Raw genomic sequence first — 16,953 nt, 5'->3', positions numbered from 1 at the left:
GGAGGGAAAATATTATCCAGGAAAAAAATCCTCTAGTATGTATTCTGTTTTTGTGATGGACATGAAGCATCATCCATACTGATTGACTGTTGGCATGTGACTTACCACTGAGCTAGACTGTATGTTGATGGATAAGCCCGTCTCATCCAAGTGTCAGGAAGATTATCAAAAAAAAGAGCTGTCTGTAGTTGTTCCATCTCTGAGGAGATTGCCAACTCACCCTAACAAAAGAAAACATTAGTGTGCTATTTGCGTCTCACAAAGAGACTGTGATAAGATGACATGATAAATGATAGAGGGCTTTTTTTTCCCTAGTAAAAACACATAAGGTAGCTTACTCGTCAAGTGTAAAGAATATCTTGGCTCTTGCAATTGGGGTGAGCCGTTTAAGGTGAAGTGGTCAGAAAATACAGGAGTGAATGCTTTTGTTTATTTGCATTTCTTAACTCTAATTACAATATTAAATCTAATTAGACTTTTCAGGGCAAATTTGCTTGTACCATAGTCTCACAGCTATTTGACTGCTGATATTCTGTAACTGTACATTGAAACTAGAGATATGTATGGGTAAATCTGGCTGGCTAAACTGAAGGCCCCTTCTCCTTTAAAAACTCAGCAATAAGGAACATTTTTTTCAAAAGCTAGTCCTACAACCACATGCAAATCATTTGATCATTCATGTAAATTGGTACTTAGGCATCTAGAAAACCACTTGGATGCACAATCATCTAATCTGAATGTGCATTAAGTTCAAGTGCTGCAGGCCCATCACTGCATCAAAATTACTGTATTCAAATCTCAGGCCTTATTTTCTGAAAATTTGGCCCTAAATGTTCATGATTTCTGCATATTGTTGTTCAACACATTCAGAGAGCAACATAAATACACATAAAGACAAGGGATCTAACTGGAACCCCATACAGATAAGCTATGAGTTATTGCCCCATTCCTTTACATCTGGAACATTTATTAAATATTAAATACAAACCTGGGTAGGGCAGCATGTATCAGCCTCATTTTCAGCCTGTTTGTGGCACTGATCCTGAGCCTTACCTAATGGCTAATGATTACTTCCCAGTTACAGTCAAAGGTACATGCTTATTCCTCTAAGCTGGTCACCTGCTTCACATATTCTAAATTAAAAGAAATTTTCCTCACATCCATCAGGGATGTCTATGATATAGACTAGAGTGGGTCCATTTCTTCTCCTCAGAGAGGTCCCAAAATCTTGTGCTGGGCAGCTGCCTTTCTGTCTTCTGCATTGTCTGCCAAATCAAGCACCACAGTTAGCAACCACCCTTTTAGCAGTTGAAAAAGAGAGGCTGAAAAACTGAATAGGTGGAGGGACTCAACCACCTTTAGATCTGGGCTGAGACAATGAAAAGGTACCATTGCTTCCTAACTTGCGGATAGAGGATTTCTGTTTCCTACACAGGCAGTCCAGCCTCATCATGCACTCTATTTTTACAGTTTTAAACACAACACACTATTTTATTTGTAAAAACAAATGGCTTTGGTGTCTAGAATTAGCGGCTTATGCCAGGACGTTTTCTAGGTAAATACAAGGTGACAAAAAAGATCCCAAAAGGTTAATCCATAAACAGTGCCTACCTTTATATCTAGTTGATACTTTATTTAGACTCAGTCCTTCCACATGATAGTTAAGCAAAGTATACCTACCTTCAGACCTAAATCCAGTTCTTTAAGACAACACTGCATCCCCTGCATTAACATATTCATTCTCTCATATCCAACATGTTAACAAACCAGTGTATCTGGGGAGTGCTCTGTTGTTTTTGAGGTAATATCAGACATATTGTATTCTTCTGGAAGTTCCTCCCGTATGTCATTTAGTATTGCCTTTACCTACAAAAGCCATGTTTTTAATTTTGAAAGCTTCTTGTGTACCCAATTTGATGAGTGAAGAATTTAGGGGGCTAAAGGCAAAGGTACAAACATATATTTGTGCACGCATAAGCTTATACACTCTGAGTAATCCCACTGATTTCAGTGAGAGTACTCACAATACATAAATAAATGCACAAGTCTTAACAGCACTGGGACTGTAGCCAACTTCATGTAACTATCTAAGCAAATTCTCCATCACGCTAGATAGAAAATAAGGTATCTAAATGTGTATACAGGTTCCCCTTGCTAACCACAGTTTTGAGTATCCACACTTCAGAGAAGGGGAGGGGGGTACAGTCTGAAAATACCCACCACTGCCTCCCTGGCCTTGCTCATACTTCTCTCTCCTGCCCCGCCCCCAGTCCCCCTCAGCCTTGCTGGTGCCCTGCTCCCCCAGCCCTGGCAGTTTTGCCAACCACGGGAACTTTCAGGAACCTAACCCCTGTGGTTGGCGAGGGAAACCTGTATTTAAATTTATTGGAAAGATTGGAATGCAAAGTCAAGGCAAGTGACATCTGACAAGTGACTCTAACTTTGCTTAACCGAATTAAAATCTCATTTTACAGAGTTTCTATAAAAAAACAAAATAGGCATAAAACATGTTTCCACCATGTCTTGCAAAGGTTGGAGAACCATGTAGTTACTAGGATTAAAACTAATGATTGATACACGATTTATAAGGAGGAAACAGTGGACAAGAGAATTGTACATTGTTTTAACAAAAAATCACTTCATGTTGTAGTACTAGCTCGGGGTGGTGGAACCACAGTTTACAAGCCTCAGACAACTCCCTGACTATTTGAATGAGACCCCTGAAGAAAGTTATTTAACAACAGACTGTTATTTGAGCCAAGGCTGTGTGTGCAGATCATTGACTCTGGGTCACATACACCTCGGAAGTTTTGCATCCTGCCGTTCCTGGCTGTGTCAACCTTTTAAGTGTGCAGCTAGAAGAGTTAGGATATCTGGTCACCTCTACACGACTTGTGCTTCTGCTATGTGCTCTAATCCTGTTCACACAGTTGTGTTTGTTGGGGGTGAGGGTGGGTGTGGGGTGAGGAGCTATAGCTGCCTCTGTACACCATCTTCCTCTGTTGCTCACCTCAGAGACCTCTTAGCATTATCTAGGACCTGGTAGAGAAGGCAGAAAAACCACCCCACTAGGAATCTGCCCAGGAGTTCTTCCTCCCTTAGACTGATCACAGGTGGTCGTTAGCAAAGGACCTCCATAAAATGTCAGGGGGAATTACTGCTGAAAAGGTTGGAACTAGTTGATGGAATCAGGCGGCCCGGCAGTTGTATTTAGCCTCCTCTGGATCCTCTCAGTTCTGTCTTGGAGAACCATCACTTATTTTGTTCAGGGGAAGAGGGTGGGGAATGGGAAGGGAGTGGAAACAAGTTCTGCTTTCCCTTCCCTACGAAAATTTGGAAGAAATTATGCAAGAGCACTTCACAGGGTTTTCCTGAAGGAAGGCAAGTTCTGGGTTACAGTTCACACATACCAGCATTCTTCAGTTTGGAAAAGGAATCTAAATGTCTAAGTCCTATCATTGTATAGAAAGACTCAGCTTTTTTCTGTGTGATTATCAGCTTGCAGTTTGTTCAGATCACATTTATGTCTGAAAAATAATTGTCCTGCCATACAGATTTCAAATCAAAGTACTTAAAAAAAGAATTAAGAATTAAGAAGTCTTAATAGCTTGTACTAGAGATATCTATTCCCACGCAGAAAAAGCAAACAGGTTACACCATTTTGTGTAGACTTTCTAGCATGCCTTAGGGTTTTACTAACCTTTTCTTCTGCCGATTGTGATATCCCTCCGTTAGTAATGACATCTCTGGACTGCAGTTCCAGCAGTGTACGGAACAGGTTGTCTGAAGCTGCTGTCAAGAATTTAGTCTCAGCACTGGAATGCAGGCCATAATGGACTTCACTTTTGAGAGGTAGCACTTCATCAATGTATTTATGATAACCTAGATAATCCAGATTTGCAGGGACTACAAGCCCAGGAACAAGAACTGGTGTCATATCAAACTGTCAAAACTCCCCCAAACCCAAGCTATCCATGATAATAGATAAGACAGAATAAGAAACCTGCTTGGCTATCAATCAAATTGTTCTGCTATACAGTTATTGTTGGGAACAAGACTTTTATAGCATTTTTATGTCCACAAAAATGAATCTCATTTGTCCCCCATTTTAATTAGTTGCTGTATGACACACAGGTACAGATGTTAGAAAGACAAAAACCACACAAAGTCACTGACATCAGGTTATTCTTCAATTAGCAAACAACAGACAGATCATTTTAATTTAAAAAATAAGAGGACAGAAATGTTTTCAAAGAAAAATGTTATTTCCTTCAAATTACAAAGTGCTGCTCTCTGGTGTAACATTAGTATTTCATACAGCTATTTATTAAATGAAGCAATTTATAGTAACATCTCTGAAAAATGCCATCCTTTATTGAAATGAAAGTGAATAATAGCTTAAGGGCTGTAAAATAAAATGCAGAATTTTTTCTTTTAGACCATTACAAAACTACACGTATTGTCTATTTGACAATCAATACTCCACCATAAAATAAAATGGAGCTATGGCATCATCATTATAATTTCTATTTCAAATGGTTTCTGAGAGCCAAGTTGTGTCCATTATGGAACAGAATGACAAATAGTTTAATTCAATATTACATACACATCAGCTGTAATTCTTTTACATCGCAAAACTGCTAGGCAAATATTTTAGGATCATCACAAGTTTAAAAACAATAGACACATAGGAGTACCTTTTTTATTTACATTTGTACTGGCTTAAATTCAAGATGCTTTTTGATGCATTTGAAATACTACTGTGGGATGTTAAATTATTACTGAATTCTTTTAGTTTTAAGATACCTTTCAACCTGCCAAGAGACATGGTGATGATGATGATGATAGCAATGGTACAAAACCTTTAATATCACGTGAGATCCCATTTTTGTAAGATAAATACTGTTTTCTCTAAGCTTCGCTTAGTTCTCTAAGGAAACTAAAACCACAGCAACATTGCATGGAACAAAGATACATTTGCATGTAAACCAAGAGCCATACCTTATAAAAAGGGACATGTTACCTGTGTGTATTCCCATAAATAGCACATATTTCCCTTAATTTCCTCATTTCATTTTTATTATTTACTGCATGACTTTTTAAAAATCTTTTTCTGCTCTTCTTTTGTTCCTGTTTCCCATGCTCCCAAACTCAGTAGGAGGTTACACACTGCTGTGGATAGGAAAGGAATGGCCAGTGGAGGCTCTGTAGGTCTGCCATGCAGGTGTTCTTATTGCTGGGTTGAGTAGCATGGGACAGAAGAAAAAAGAAACTGGAACCAGGAGGCTGCTGCCTCAGTCCACAACCCTGTATGTAAGGAGACTGATTCTCTCCCACTTACTTCCCACGTTGTATAGCCATTCATATGTACAAGATGCTGGAATAATACAGCTATTCTAATTTGGCAGCATTCGGTATGCACTTCCTGTAGATAGCTTGTTGAGGAGGATTCTGAGACGGAGAGTGTGAGCTATACTGGGATGCTGGTATAGCGGTTACAGAGGGGAAAATTGTAGTGGAGGTTGGTATCCATCAATCTTGAAGCAGCTCCAGAAAAAAAAACCTGGGAGCTAATGGAAAAACTAGATGTTATCTACTGTTCTCATGAGTCTGGTTCTGTATACCATAATTCAGACCATTCTCCTACTTATTTCTCCTGCCATCTGAACAACAAACAATAATAATTCCTGAGCTCCCTTGTACAGCTCAAAGCAAGAGGGCTTTTTTCTGCCACCGACTGACTGCAACTACTAAATTTTACAATGTGAAGGAGTTTAATAAATACTGCAATGGTCTCTATTTCATGGGACCATACTTCATACTACATTAACAGAAGACTTGGCCCTCAGAAAGGGAGATCAGAGATTACCAGCAAAAATGTTCAGGGATTTGGAAGACTTGATTTACAAGAAAAATTAAAATAACTTTAAAATTAAAATTAAAATAACCTTAAATTTAAGCTGTAATTCTTATGAGAGTAAAAGAGGAGGACACTTGAGGCTGTTTAAATAGAGAAAAAATAATGTTACTTAACCACCCATATCCACTTTCTATGAAGATATGGCACTGATTTTTTGAGTGGATGGTTCTTATAACCTCTCTGAATTTCCACTCTGAAAGTTACAAATATTCTCCTTTTCTTCTGTGGCTGATTTCTGTTTTTGTGGTATCACACACAGTTGCATGAAACCTAGATAAAGAGAACTGCAGTGATTTATCTGGTCCCACTGACTTCACTCAAAAAAACCTTCTCATGTTTCAGAGTTTAAACCAATATCTAACTAGCAGTTTAGGGTAAAAGCATAATGAGAGAACAGGTTATACCACAGTGGTGGATCCTATTAAGAGCTTTCTTGTACCTTCCTCTGAAACATCTGATGTGGTCCACTGTCAGAGACAGGACAAAGGAGTTGTGATTCCTACATTTTCTATGTGAAATGCTCAGGAACAGAAGACAGATTAGGAATATTATTTATTTAACAAATTGTCCTATGGTTTCATGTGTTCCCTAAATTCCTGTTTTTCCAGCCAACACAGACAGGAAGGAAGTTCAAACTAGCCTGAGAATATTTCTCTCCTGTTTGGAGCAGGAAACACTAAATAACCCATAAGAAAGTCTGCTTAAATCCAGTTTTATTAATTGAAATGCTTTTAGGGCTGAACATCCATATTTGTCTGTAGTGCTAATCTGAAACCAGCCCATTGAGATTTGCCCATCAGTAATTACTAAACTGCAAGCAACTAAGCAATATCTTTATGAAAACATTACTCAACAGCCCAAAACACAGCAGTATTGCAATTATGAAGTATAGTCTTTTGGCTCCTTACTGAAGAATATTGTATTAATTGATCTTTCATAAGGGAGAAAAGTCTTTTATTGTAAAATGAAATTATGTCAGGTAAATAGTATTACAACAAGATGCAGTTTTACTGGTGGTGTAGAAAAAGATGAAATGGCAAATTAGAAGGTTAAATAGCACATTATAATTATATAATGCATTTTTCATCATTTATACAAAATTAAGAAAAATTCTGCCCTAAAATGTAGTTTACTACAATTACATATAACATATGTCTTCTTCCAGTAGGGGGAGCTCTAACTCTGGAAACCCTTGCATGCTTGCTGAAGCTTTTTTTACCTGAGTGAACCAGTTGCATATACTCTTCCACCTATGTATGACAAACTCTTCTATCCCAGTTGTATGTAATATGACCACCATACATAATTTCACCAAACAAGTAACAGAGATCTTCCCAGGGTACCTAAAACATGAAAGGTATTTTTTTTAATGCAAGATTTAACTCTAAAAGAAACGAAATAATTATGTATCCAAATAGCAGAGGCTAGTTAGTATACAGGGCTTGTTATCCTCAGTGAAGAAGGTTTCAAATCTGTCTGCCAGTCAGGTTCAGAACAGTTGATGGGGCAGAAAATTTCCAACATTCTATATGTCACACTAGAGAGGTCACACAAAGTCACCCTTCACAGAATGTGTTAATCATCTTTAAAATTTGTATTACAAATACAGGCTCAGTGTTGCACACATAGGAAACAACGGGATTAGGTACAGCACATTTATCAAAGGATTATCAAAGTAGGCACATGCCTCCTGAAATGGGTTTAAGGAAATGCAAAAATACCTGAGAGTTTGCTTCTAGGTCGTTGTAGAGAACACTGACAGAAATTGTGAGGTCCCCATTGCTAAATGGGTACTTTCTGTTCCAGCCCTGAGATCCAAATTTTTGCTGTTCAGCCACATAGCAACGTGAAAACAGAATAGTCTTGAATTCTTGTTCTCGGGTGCTCTGATGAAGAATCTTCTGAAAGATTAGAGAGATTGGAATTGTTAAAGAGACACTGTCAATTTGAAAATCGCACTTCTGTAAGAAGACTGCACCTCCTAGAGTTATCAGTAACACTGAAAAGGACTGGCAGAAGTTAGTGATGAAAATATTTTCATAATATTTGCCAGTATGTTTACTTGGGAATTTGTTAGCAGTACTGTATCTTTTTTTCATCTGTAGAGTCAGCTAGCCATTTTTGTTGCTTAAAAAGACTTCTATGAATATCAATAGACAATAAGAAAAACCTTTGCAATTTTTAGTAAAAATAAGAGAAAATGTCAGAACATAGAACCTAAAACACTAACCACCAAAAATAGATTTTTTGCTACTGTTCAATTAAAAAAAAAATCAAAGTTGATGGTCTTTCTTTAATGTGATTACTCATATTAAAGAGCTAATCAATTTCTATGACTGCTGTGTACCATATCTGACAGTTATTAACTATCTATATTTATAGGTATCTAATACATGCCTTTAAGAAAAAATATTTTCACTGAAACATATTGATAATAACAAGGTAAAAAGTAGAGAGAAAAATATGATAACCTAGCAGCCAAAGGGATGTTTCATATTATATATGACCAAAACATTTTGAACAAGATCTTTGGCAGATATTAATTGACATTGCTCCTTTGATTTAAAAAATGTTCATTGATTTATAGTAGCTGAGGGTCTGAGTACACAATGTAGTCAACACATAAAATATTCCAGTGTCCTGAGGAAAAAAATCCATGTTCTCACATTGCAAGAAAACGCAAACTAAACTAAATAAACCAAAATAAAATAAATCTTAATTCTCTACTACACTATTTACCTTCAATGACTGCAAATCCTTAGTGAACACAGGCATGCATTTAACCCGAAGCTATATCTGATGCTTTAGAATTAGAACTTAATTCGTGTTTGATGTTCTTTTTGTGCTTGAGATACAGTTACATCACAGTTGGATATTTTGTGAATCTTTGCAAAATAAAAACATATTCTGTTTTACTTTCTCATATCCTGCTGTAGCTGCTAGTGACTTGGCCATTAAAAATGGCTTTAAAGCAATAAGTTTAACAATCCTAATTTTGTATTTTTTTACTACTGCAATGTTTTACTTGCCTGGTCAAAATTATCCAGTGCAGCATGAAGATTAGCCAGCATTCCAGTTGGTGGCTCATTGGTTATTTTAATAGAGTTTTCCAAAATCCCTTGTGGAATGAGATGTTCTTTAGGAGTAGGGGCAGGTTCAGCACTCATAAAAGCCCGATAATCTGGGTGACTTCCTTCACTGTGTTTCTCCAGTAATTTTTCTAATGTATCAAGCCACTTTGCTACAAGATGTATATTCTGGAGGGAAGGAAAAATAGGCTTCCCAGTGAGCTATTGATTTGAAATATGAAACATTTTATTGATACAGGCAAAACCCAGATATAAGTAAGCAGTTTAATACTGCACAATATTTGAAAAAAATCATGTGCATCTGTTTAGTACAATATGCTGCATAATGACAGCAATCTTCCCTGTTTGTATCTATTCATCTGATTATACAAAGTAACAATTCTTTTTGCTACACATTCATTTACTGAAGGATTTTTTTTAATGGATAATAAATTAGTAAATCAGATAGCATGTGTTTGGGAAAATACTATAGTCAACTCCCAACCGCACAGAGTAGTTGCAATTCATATTTTATGTGATATTCAATGATACAATATCTTACTATGAAGTTATGCACTTCTCTTCTACCCAAGACAAAGGACATTTTTAATCATGACTTAAAACTGCTTTATCTAGACAAGCATTATTTTCAAATACTTCAGTTTTTAACACTGCAATGCAGCAGTGATGTAATGAAGAGCTTTGACTTACTTGAAGTATAACCCAACGGCCTTCTTTTGATGCTTTCTCCATAGCTATTTCTGCTACGGCTTCCTGTCCTTGACCCAGAGATACATTGTGAAGTTTCCTGAGTCAATGGTAAATCCAAGCTTGTACCCTAAACAGAACAATATACTGTAAGACTTCAAGCCAAATACTGGTAAGTGTTCTAACATGTATGTGTTCTACATGCGGCACTTTAATTGCACACATCATAGGAGTTACCAATCAAACAAATCCCTCCAAAATATGAGATATTATTATACCTTATTGATTAGTGCATTCTATTGCTTTTGTGTTAGATATAATGTATTAGTAACATTTGCAGATAAAATAAGCAGCAGAACCACAACTTCATCATACATGTAAACATGCACCAAAATCCATTTGCTCATAGTGTAAGGTAAATTAATCTAAGGAAAATATAAAAGCAAATTCTGACATAAACAATGTATACTGGCTGAGGTGGCTGCACAGCCTATCTATCTTGCATGCAGTGCAAGGGGTTAACCAGAAGTAATTCCATTGAAACTGTGGAGGGTTTTGTTAAGAGGATAGATAAACTGAGTTTAGTACATCCAACTCTCATCAAAGTAATTGGGTCATATTGTTTCTTAGTTATAACAATGTGAAACTGTTGACTTGCATTGCTGTAAGTGAGAAGCGAAGCTCATTTCACCACTTAGCTTACATTCTGACATGTTAATGCACTAAAAAAGAACCGGAATACATACTCCTTTATGAAAATTATAGTTCCTGACTCACTTGGTTTACTATGTTCATTATACAAATACCTTGTAAGGTGAGTGTGTCAAGAACTACAAGTTTCATAATAGAGTATATATTCCATATTTATTTTTTTATGCATTCACATGTGACAGAATTCAACAATAGTTGAAATCCCGCTTTTATTTCTCTGGAGGCATCAATTGTAATGGCATTAATTAGGAGGAATTCTTCTGGTATTAATGTTAATATAATAATTCAATAGGAGTTCTGCTCTTCAGCAGCAAGTGTGTTAGCTTATAAGCATTCCCTTTCGGTGTAATTTTAACAAATATGTCAGGTCTGGACTTACCTAATGATTCTACATCTTTCAGTGGGTCAACTCCTGGAGGTAAAAAGAAAAATATTAGGGAAGCAGGACTGCTGTCTTGAAAGGATTTAATTAATTATATGCTATACCTCTCTACGTACTGTGTTCCAAGTTTCTTCCACAAAGTTCCTATAAAGTAGGAGTGATAGATTATAAATTATCAGGGAAATTAACATTTCAGATTGATAGAAAAAATACATCTGTTATGTAATTTTTATTATGACTTATAGTTAGCGGCAATCCAAACAGAGCATGTGTAAGAATCACTCAGAGGTAAAATCTGTCCTTCAAAGTGTTAGGGCAAATAATCTACCCTGACAGCATAAGTTATCTGATCTTTCATGGTTCACATCATTATTAGCTTCTGGAGGGAACTTTTTGCTTTCTATTCTTGTGGAAATTTCTTTTTCTCTGGGCATTCTGAGTCTACCACTTTTTTCCATCATTTTGGGGAGCCTTCACTATCTCTATCCAAGCCATGTAATTCATCCATAAAATTCATTGTTTAAAGATGGAAAAAAAACCATATATACACATACCTTTCACATTTGACTGTAGCGCTATGCATTCTGAACAGCAGAAAACTCCAAAGTATTTGGAAAAAATTGTCTTTTAAAATAGTATATTCACAAGGATCAAATTCTTTATTCATAAGTAAAAGCTGCAAGACAAAACAACTACATAATTAACTGAACAAATCTCTTTATATTGCCTATAACTATTTAAGTTTTGGGAGGCTTTAGGAGCTTATTCATGGCCAAATCCACAGGTCTAGAAGTTTTTTATAATTACAAAATGTAGACTTTTGGCATCAAAATATATGCAACTTTTTTACAAAAATATTCTTTATTACAGGCGACTCAACTCACAATCGAAAAGTGAACAAAATGCATACTAACCTATTTAAATTGAACTGATATCAACTTGAACCTTCCCTTAATTTTTTAATCCGATTCTAAACATAAAACTTTTCTCAAATTCAAAATATTTAACTTTTCCTGCTAGATTTTTTACTTCATCTATGTTTCTTTTGCACGATACCAGATGTAGAAAAATGAAAATGTGGCAAAAAGTGTATTCTTATAGATGTTTCTGTCAGTCAAAACCAGATAGTATTGGAACATCATGTTAAAGTTCCAGATCAAAGCAGCATAAATACCTAACTACATTTTTGGAGGGTTATTAAAGTTGAATATGAACCATTACGATTAACTCATTGTCAACTTTAAGCAACTGTTGCATGAAAATTAAAAGAAAGCACAAAACTACCATTTATTGTCTCATGGAAGCATGTCATATGCCAACATTGGTATTTACTTAGTAAACTTGCCCAGCTAGTTATTAGTAGTCATTGCAAAGTAACCAGCCAGAAAACTGGACAAAAATAAGGTTGACTGCAATTGCCCCTTTTGAAATGGAATGGGAATGCTGAGAGGGGAGGGGAGGATTCCCTGCCCCTGGTGGAATTCATTATTCTCTAGAAACTGGTAAACCAACCCTGGCTCATGAATATACTTTAGAATAGGAAATGTTTTGCCTTTGAAACACACCAGATTACATGTAGCTTCAAAAGGTGTTCATGGGGAAGATACCCTGGGGACCACCTTACAAGGGTTTTATTTCTTGTGTGCAAATTAGTCAGTTAAAAAAAAAAAACTGGTCCTCTCAGTCCTCAGATCTACCACTGCATATGCCATTTGTAAAATGGGGGATAGGAAGAAAAAGAACAACCCTCCCCGCTTCTCCTCTCCCCCCCTGAATTAAAGAATGTGTCTAAAAAAATCAAGCGAAGAGTTTCAGAGGCAGAAATAAGGAGCAGTTCAGTGGCTGAGATATGCACTAAAATTTGGATGGATTTTTGAGGCATTTCAAAAACCCTCTTTTTTCAGTTTCAGCAGGGGCTTATTGAAACGGCTACATTTTCCAAGTGGCAGACAGACAATAGCATCTAAATTATTTTTAAGAAAGCACCCACAGCATTATGATGACTACAGCTAAATCCATCTTAAAGGGGGGAAAGAGGTCAACAAATGTGTCAAGCTCTTTGTGTAATGCCTCACTGACATTTTCCAACTCTCTCTCAGCCAGCTTTTTTTTTTTTTTTTTTTTAAGCAACCTGGCAAAATGCGCTAAAGGATTTAAGGTTATCGTCTGTCTCTCTCTAACTTCTGACATCTTTTTATGACAATAAAGAGTCACAGCCAACTGTAACAGGAGGGCAACACAATGAATCCTGGTAAGCCACGGAGGGAGTGTTTTTTCAACTTTGCTGCCCCTTTGCCCCCATTTCTTCCTCACAGAACAGAAGTGCCATCTGTTCCTAGCCCTAACATGCATGTATTTGATTTCTATTCAGTAATAGCTAGCTGAGGAAAAAGATTATCAAGTGATCTAAAGCACCCATCAGCATTAGCAGTCTCTCCCATCCAATGTATTTTGTTTGCACCTCCAAAGATTTATAGATAAAATGGAGACAGACAAGTGCTGTAATTGCTTAGAATTATCCTTCTCTCTGGTAGAAGACCATATGTTCAAAGGTACAGAATATGGCTAGATTAAGAAAATATGGGGCTTCTGGGGTTAGAAAGATTTAGGGGCTAGATTAAGAAAATATGGGGCTTCTGGGGGTAGAAAGATTTATTAAACCCAAATGAGAGCATTGGTGTTCAGCTTATACAGCCTAGCCTGCATTCATGTAACAAAATGGTATTGTTTGGTGCTGTAGTATCAAGATGCTACATTAGAACATGTCGTTACCTAACAGGTATGTATTGTGATGCAAGGTCACCTTATAATGGTACAAAAATCTGCATGTCTTTAGGCTCGTTTGCTAGTATTAAAGCAAGACTATTACAAGAACCAATTCTGTAAAAATGTTACATGTATATCTCAGTCAATGACTCCAGCTACAATTGGTTCAGCTTAAAAGAACCAAGCACAGGGAACTCAACTGAAGATCTGAAAGTCAAGCTGGTTTCCTTATTCCAATCTTGTTATTGGGAATGTTCCTCAGGTTGGAAACTGACATCATCTTTGTGCCACCATAAACATTTTCATGGTGGCACAAAGTCCAAGGCTAATAAATATTCATACCCCATATCCCACCACAAATGTCCAAAACTGTGGCCATGACAATAGATAATATAAATATCTCCTGCTTTTTTCAGTGAACATCTGCTTGCCTTATGGTTGTGGAGTGCAGGCAGCTTGGAGCTGCCTGCATTCTCCACCTGTCCAGAGCAGGCACTCCCAGGGCTCCAGGGGCCCAATCCTGTGACTCATAGCAATTCCCCTGGAGGATTGGATCCTTGAAGCCCTAGCAGCACCTGCCCAGGATTCCTGGTGCACATGTATCATGCTGCCACACCCCAACTCAGAACTATAGATAACTTTGTGTTATTCAATGTAGCAGATCATCTGTGCTGGGACATATCCTGATACAGCTGATCCCACTCCAAGGACAATGGCTGTTTACAACCTTGGTTATACCTAGTGCCACCTCATTGGCTATAATGGAGTGTGGCACCAAGTATCACTTAGGGTTCAATTTTGTTTTGTGTTTGAAACAAACATGATGATTCTGTTGAGGATCTGCAAGCTAGAATGAAGCTTTGTTGGAGGTCTTTGTGAAGCAGTGGTAAAAAGAAAAAAAGGAGTAAAATGCATTTTGTAACCCAGATAAGCAGACATGACAAAGATCTACTGGGACAGATGGCATCAATTTTACTTATTGACTTCAGCCTTCTTAGTTTTCTGACCCCTGCCTCATTCGTTACTCTTATTTTTGGCCCCTCCCCATCCCTCTCTCTCTATAACCATGATCACTCTGCCCATCTCTCTTCAGTGCCTCACCCTCCTCCCAGTATCTTTTTCTGCTGACCCCTTTACCAAATAAAGCAGCTCCTATATGACTAGGGAATGTCTACTTCATCAGATACTTGCTCTTTTCCCAATGGAACAGACGAACAGAGCAGGGAGGAGGGTGGACAAAATAGAATGGGAAATACAGAAGCTGCATGCCCCTACAGTAAAACTAGCTTGCACTATGGTAAGTCCATCATGCACAGCTAGAAAAATACTTAAAAATTGGGCTGGCTATGGCATTGAATGCAGAACTCAAGAAAGCCATGTTTGACTTCAACTAGATTATTTTATTCAAGTAAAATAGCGTATAGGCAAGAGTCTGAAACTGATCTGTCTGTGAAGCCTACTGAGCTCTACATTGTCAAAACATGTGAGACAACATTTCATTTTCCCAAATTTCCATTAATTTCCTTGTTCCATTCTATTCCCTTTTATCCTACACCAGGATGACATTTTGAAGCACATTTTAGGAGCTTAATTTGATCAAATGATCCAAAGGAACTCCCAATAGACAGCCATGTTTTAACGCTAGATCTGTTCTAGCAGTTGGCATTTCTGACAATGAAATTTGGTTCTGCTTCAGTTTGTTCTGAGATAATAAATGCTGTTTTCCATACAAGCCAGGAGTACACATTGCTTTTGCACTTCAATTAGCAACATAACAAACAAATGCAGAGCTCAGTCTTACAAGGTGCTTGACCATACTAAACTTACACTGCCTTTCACAGAGACTAGAACATACTCTGCACCTTGCTAAATAAAACCCTAATGTATCTCCCAATGTGTGAGATTAAAGGTGACCCACAAAGGACCTGGAAGAAATTGGGGACCACCTGAAAGACTGGTTTAGTGTGAATGATGTTCAGACCACCTGAACATCACTTGTGCTAAACCACCACCATATTTTGGCTTCTGAATAGCAGCTTCTTATGCCCTCCTTCCCCATTGCTATATGGGTTCAGCTTTCCTCTCCACAACACAGGTGGAAAAAGCCAAATTAACTCCTTTCCTAAAGTGACCTGATCACTCCAGGATCTGGCAGCTCACACTCCAGAAGTTCCTGGACTCCTTTCTTCTGTACCCATTTTATTGTTTAAAGGGAACTTGGAGCTTGTGGAAAGGGTGCTAGGCATGCGGCCTGCTGTCAACTCTAAACCAAGAAGAAGGGTGGTGAATAAAAACATCCTCAGAGAAAACATGACTTTTTGTATGTATGTATGTGTGTGTGTATATATCTATAAGTTAAATATATTTTTTAAAGTGCTGTATAATTAATTAGAGATTGTTACACAGTGCCTTTCCCTCTCTTCTCACTTTGGGTAAACGCATAATTGCCATAGGGGCTCAGTATATATTTTAAAATAAGCCTGGCTCCCAGGGTTTGATCCCAGCCCAATTTTTCCCTCCCCCACTGGGAAGGGAGGAGGGCCTTGTTGAACATTACACTTAGCATGTGTTATATTTGGATTGTAGTCAGCATTAACATGACTTAGACAGTTTTCTGAGCAGTCATACGTTAATGCCAACTACAATCTAAATATAGATATCGGAGTCTTGAGCTGGCTCTGGTGTGTCCCCAAGGCTAAAATCAAGCTGATTTTTTATCTTAGCCTTAAACTATCTTAGCTTGAACTATCAAGGCTTTGGTGTGGTGGGGGGATGATTGTTAGGCTCCCCCAGCCTTGCAGTTCAAAGTTTCAGTGTGATAAGGAGACTGGGAGCTGCTTTGTTGGGCTCCCTCCCCCTCTCCTCCCCCAACTTCACTGGAGTGTCCTGATCATATTACCTCCATGGAGCATTCCAACATTAGCGCAACACGTGTTAGGTAATATGATCTGGAGATACTCCTCCCTGGAAAAGGCTTAACTTTACTGCACTCGGATGGCACTTAGCATGTGCTTTAGTGCTTGAATGCTCAGATGCTATCAGTGTAAGTGTAATTACATATGCTAAGTTTAATGTGTAACTAGGCCTGGATACATCTCAAGGGCAGCTCACAGAAGATTGGGGAAAGGCAAATCATAAGGTCAACACTACCTCCTCTAACCAGCAATTTAAAAATATATCTGGGGGGAGGAGGGAGGAAAGGATGGTGACTGAGCATGTACACATACACACACACAAATGCTTTTCAGGATGATACATGCTGTACCTGGAAAGCTAACCAGGCTGTGAAAGTAAGCTTGTCTCTTTCAAACAGACCACGACTGATGTAAATGAAAGTGGAGTATGTTACACAGTCGATCAGGTTGTTTACCCTCTCCTTCACATTGTCAGAGGGTTCT

At 37.7% G+C, this 16,953-nt stretch overlaps 1 pseudogene; it reads right to left on the bottom strand.

The window, feature by feature from the left end:
- LOC102376241 overlaps positions 1-16,953 on the bottom strand; it is a 212,964-nt pseudogene that overhangs the window by 15,109 nt on the left and 180,902 nt on the right.

This window comes from Alligator sinensis, unplaced genomic scaffold, assembly GCF_000455745.1.
Source record: "Alligator sinensis unplaced genomic scaffold, ASM45574v1 scaffold1469_1, whole genome shotgun sequence".
Classification (NCBI taxonomy): Eukaryota; Metazoa; Chordata; order Crocodylia; family Alligatoridae; genus Alligator; species Alligator sinensis.
The sequence above is the reverse complement of the archived record's forward strand: the minus strand, read 5'-3'. Positions and strand labels throughout refer to the sequence as shown.